Raw genomic sequence first — 5,941 nt, 5'->3', positions numbered from 1 at the left:
AGAAAGAGGGGTATCAATCAATGAGGGATCACTTTGATAAGTTTCTGACTTTCATGGTTCAAGGTAAGGTTCTATAGGGATTCAAGTATCAGGATGAGATATCAATACTTAGGAATCATCAGCATGTTAATCAAGAGGATCAATCAAGTAATATATCAAATCTTCATTTTATCATGGCATTTAACTATCATAAAAAGGCTTTTGAACTACTTGCAATACATACTCGAGGGTTCATGGCATTTCTATATAATTCAAAGATAAACGAAAGATACACTTGATTTAAAACATATCAAATGACTCAGGATAATTGCATTGATATATATGAATTGTTTACAGTAAATACGAAGGTCAAGTTGAATCACTTGCCTTGAGAAAGGCTGGTCTGGTCTGACTGGTAGGAGCAACAACTGGAGCTTCACTCGACCTTTATGGCAAGTTTTCCCTCGTCTCGAGATCCTACATAAATAATAATCCTCATTATAATATATTCTCACTAACTTAACCTATTTACAACCCGAAATTAAACACGGATGGCACTTAGGCCTATACGCACTTAATTTTATATTCACTTTTAAATTACAAAAGTACACACATAGCCACATATTCACATATCATATATTAACACCAAATAACACCATATATATACCATAATGCAATACTAGGCTTGGATGATCTCGACTCACATCTTAAGTCACTTGGTCGCTGAACTAGACAAGGTCTTCTAATTTTGGCTTCCTAACTCGATGTGCCCTTCCTAAATTATCCAAAACCTATTGACCCTCACTTGTGCCTTTTTCTATACTGACCTTATACTATCTTACAACTATGGTGGTCGACCTAATACTCACTTCTAAGTGTTCTAAAACTATGTGATAAGTGAAAGTGCTCACTGGTGCAAATTTCAGAATGACAACTATAGTTTCTTGAGTGCATTAGACACTCTTAAACTACAAGTTTTCCATCAAAACTTTTACACAAGACTCTCCTGACCTAAGGGCATCTCAAAAACTTGAGGTGGCTCAAGGGCCTGGCTTGGGCCTTCTTGGGCCTAAGCTAAAAGTCCAAGGTTCCCCTATTTTTCTGGGCAGAAAACGCCCTGACTTGAATTAACTTGTGATACATGGTTCTAACTCATATCCTATGAACTATGGTTGGAGAAACTTCTCTGACACTCCCTCTAACTAAGGCCCAATAGGGCCTAATGAGGTCCTACCCTTGACATGGTCAAATCTTCCTATTTCTAAGTTGCAACAAAACTGTCCCCTGCTGGACAGATTTTGTTATTCTACTTGTGCACCTAACCAAATGACATGCAAACCTCCAACCAACTCCTAAAACCTTTTATATACTCCCAATACTAACTTCTGGTAGCTTGGGACTCAAAGTGCACATCAATGACATGGTCAAAACTCACTCTAAACCTCAGGGTACTAAACTGATTTTCTGCAGAAACTATAACTCTCATTTTCCAAGGTTTTTGACTTGACAAACTCAACTAACAACAACTCAATACTTAAACCAAGACTTATACATGGTAATCTACTGAACTAACTCCCTTATTCTCAAAATACCCTTGGGTGAGATCATCCTTACCTAAGGTACAATTATGGCAAAATAAAAGAAACTACACTTCACAACTCATAAATCTTCATGCTTTTGAAACAACAAGGTATATATTTTTTTTATAAAAGATAACCACGAATTATTACCATGCAACAAGAAGCATAAATCAATATTAACACATTATTCCTACTGAAATTAAGGCTCTCTAACAAAATCTTTCCAAATGATCAAAATCTTACAACAAACTAAGAGAAATCCACATGCATGCATGCCTTCGGGTTTTTCAATCCAAAACAACACATTTTCTACATATGTTTTATCATAAAATTGACATGCAAGCCTGGAAGAAGATATACCTAGATGATCACTTAGAATGCAAGGAGTTTTATCAAATTTTCACTACAAAATTCAAGTCATTATCACATAAACATGCAAAAAAATTGAACAAAACAACAAGAATCATCTCAAGGACCATTCATTCGGCTCCCATATGGTCATGGCCGAATGAATTGGAAGGAAATAGCCATTTAATCATCAAGAGTTTCCTTCTCAAGACTTGGCACTTATCCATTCCTTGTAGTCCTCTCAAAAACAACCTTAAATCCATAAGAATCAAGATTGTATTTTGAGTTTCACTAAAATCTTTACATGCAACCTTTTAAACTTAAACTTTCTATTCAAAACTCTTTGAAATATGAGTGATAATGGTATGGGAAGTAACATTTACTTGTGTAAAGAGTGGAAGCTTGGTTGAGGATTGAAGAAAAAAAATGGGGAGGGGGTTTCGGCTTTTAGCCGAGAGTGAGAGGGGAGAGCTGAGAGGAGGGGAAAAAGAAGGAGGGAGGTATGGAATGGTGGAGTGAAAAATAAAGTGGTAATCATATTTGTTTGGTTTTTATGCTTTTGATTTGACCCCAAGTGAGTGGATTTAAGAAATGACACAAGTATCCTTCTAGCTAAAGTTAGGTAGATTTGCATGCAAGGACAAAGTGGTAACTTGGTTAGTAGAATGAAAGTGAGTGGGGTTGGAAATGTCTTCCTTTCCCCTTAGTTAAATGGAAGAGTATTTGCATGCAAGGATAGCTATGTAATTTGCTAATTATAACAAATAAAATTTGTAAAGATTTATTTTTATAAAATAAAATACATGTTCAAAAATTATAAAATTTATACCATAAAATAACTTGGATTTTTAGAGACTTTTTAAAATCATTTTCACAATTTGTGAACAAAATACTTTTTAAAAGAAAATTTTCCAAGGCTTAGAATATTCCTTATAAATCAAAAGTAAAGAAATTAAATAAACTCTTGCTTTGAAAAATCATATACTACATAAAGCAAATTTATAATGCAGAAATTTTCACTCACACAAACGTACAATCATTGAATATATTTTATTCGGCTTTATTATTATACCAAATCCACAAATAATATTACACGAAAGTACCGGTCGTAACATCCTCTCCCCCTTAAGGGATTCTGTCCCCAGAATCTAAGAGAACAGATGAGGATACCGGAAGCGCATATCAGACTCTAACTCCCAAGTCGACTCTTCAACCTTAGGGTTCCTCCAAAGTACTTTCACTAACTTTACTGACTTATTCCTAAGACTCTTTACTTGCCAGTCGAGTATTGAAACCGGTTGCTCCACAAATGACAGGTCTGCCTGAATTTCTACAGGTTCATATTCTAACACATGGCTAGCGTCAGGATTGTACTTCTTAAGCAACGACACATGGAACACATTATGCACATGCTGATACTGAGGTGGTAAGGCCGACTCATAGGCCACCTTTCCCACTTGACTCAATATTTCAAAAGGACCTATGTATCTAGGTGCTAACTTCCCTTTCTTGCTAAATCTCATCAACCCTTTTCTAGGTGACACCTTCAGCAACACAGCTTCGCCAATTTGGAATTGAACATCCTTACGCGCTGGATCCGCATACTTCCTCTGTCTATCTTGAGCAGCAAGCAACCTTTTCTGAATTAACTTGACCGAGTCATGCAACTGTTGTACCAATTCCAAGCCGAGAATTCTTCCTTCTCCTATTTCATCCCAACTTGTTGGTGATCTATATTTTCGCCCGTACAAAGCTTCGTATGGTGGCATGCCGATACTGGAATGATAGCTGTTATTGTAAGAGAATTCAATCAACGGCAAATGATCATCCCAACTTTCTGCAAAATCAATTGTACAACTGTGCAACATATCTTCAATTGTTTGAATTTTCCTTTCACTCTGGCCATCAGTCTGCGGGTGGTACGCCGTGCTCATATTCAACTTCGTGCCAAGACATTCCTGAAATTGCTTCCAAAATCTCGAATTAAATCGGGGATCTCTGTCTGAAACTATTGATACGGGTACTCCATGCCTTAGTACGATTTCGCGCACATACAGATGAACCAACTTATCCAGTGACGACTTCTCATTTATTGGAAGGAAATGCGCCGACTTCGTAAGACGATCAACTATAACCCATATTGCGTCATGTCCGGATTTCGTTCGTGGTAGTCCTACTATAAAGTCCATAGCGATATTTTCCCATTTCCATTCTGGAATCTTCAGGGGCTGAATTAATCCGCTTGGTCGTTGATGTTCTGCCTTCACTTTCTGACAAGTATAGCACTTCGCAACCCATTCTGCCACGTCTCGCTTCATATTTGGCCACCAAAAGTTCTTCTTTAAGTCTCGATACATCTTGGTGCTTCCCGGGTGGATTGAAAATTTCGAATTGTGGGCTTCATGGAGGATCTCATTGTTTAATTCAAGTACATGAGGAATCCATATTCTGGATGAAAACCTTAGTATCCCTTGCTCATCCCTTTGAGTATTAATCTCCTCTCCAGATAACTGATTCTTCTCTTTCTCCATTACTTCTTCTTGACACTTCTTTATCTTTTCCGCTAGTGTTGGTTGAAAGGTCATTGCACGACAAACTTCCTCGACTTTTCCATAAGCACAAAGTTCCAATTCCAATCTTTCGATTTCTTCAGATAACTCTTTTGATGTTATCATCATATTCAGTTTCTCCTTCCTACTCAGAGCATCGGCCACTACATTCGCCTTTCCAGGATGGTAATTTATCGAACAGTCATAGTCCTTGATCAATTCCATCCATCTCCTCTGCCTCATATTGAGCTCTTTTTGAGTAAAAATGTACTTTAAACTCTTGTGATCCGTGTAGATTTCACACTTCTCTCCATAGAGGTAGTGTCTCCAAATCTTGAGTGCGAACACTATGGCGGCTAGTTCCAGGTCATGCGTCGGGTACTTTAACTCATGCGGTTTCAACTGTCTTGACGCATACACGATCACTTTATTGTGTTGCATCAACACACAACCCAAACCCTTATGTGAAGCGTCGCTGAATATTACAAAGTTCCCTTCATCATCTGGAAGTACCAACATCGGAGCTGTTACCAACTTCTGCTTCAACTCTTGAAAGCTATCTTCACATTCTGCACTCCATTCAAACTTTTGATTCTTTCTGGTTAACTTGGTCAATGGCGTGGCGATCTTCGAGAAATCCTTGACGAATCTTCTATAGTATCCGGCCAATCCTAGTAAACTTCGCACTTCCGTAGGAGTCTTTGGCCTCTCCCAACTCATAACTTCCTGAATCTTTGTCGGATCCACTTTAACTCCCTTATTTCCAATGACATGCCCCAAAAATTGAACTTCCTTTAACCAAAACTCACATTTGGTAAACTTGGCATACAACTTCTCTTGTCGGAGTATCTCCAATGCTATCCAGATGTGCTGCTTATGTTTTTCCGATTTAGAATAAATAAGGATGTCATCAATGAATACCACGACAAATTTGTCCAAATACTTCTTAAATACCCGATTCATCAGATCCATAAATGCGGCCAGAGCGTTGGTCAATCCAAATGGCATTACTAGGAATTCATAATGCCCATATCTGGTCCTGAATGCGGTATTGGAAACATCTTCTTCTTTGATCTTTAATTGATGGTATCCCGATCTCAAATCAATCTTCGAAAAGCATTTTGCTCCCTTCAACTGATCAAAAAGGTCATCTATCCTTGGTAGCGGGTAGTGGTTCTTGATCGTTACCTTATTCTACTCCCGATAATCTATGCATAGATGCATACTCCCATCTTTCTTCTTTACAAACAGAACAGGTGCTCCCCATGGCAACGCACTTGGCCGTATCACTCTCTTATCTAATAATTCTTGTAGCTGGCTCGCCAACTCTTTCATTTCTGCTGGTGCCATCCTATATGGGGCCTTTGAAACTGGTTCCGTTCCTGGAGCAAGGTTGATTTCGAACTCGATTTGTCGATCTGGTGGTAAGCCTGGTAGTTCATCGGGAAACACATCCGGGAACTCGTTAACTACAGGAATATCTTC

Source organism: Apium graveolens, chromosome 3, assembly GCF_009905375.1.
Source record: "Apium graveolens cultivar Ventura chromosome 3, ASM990537v1, whole genome shotgun sequence".
NCBI classification, from domain to species: Eukaryota; Viridiplantae; Streptophyta; class Magnoliopsida; order Apiales; family Apiaceae; genus Apium; species Apium graveolens.
The sequence above is the reverse complement of the archived record's forward strand: the minus strand, read 5'-3'. Positions refer to the sequence as shown.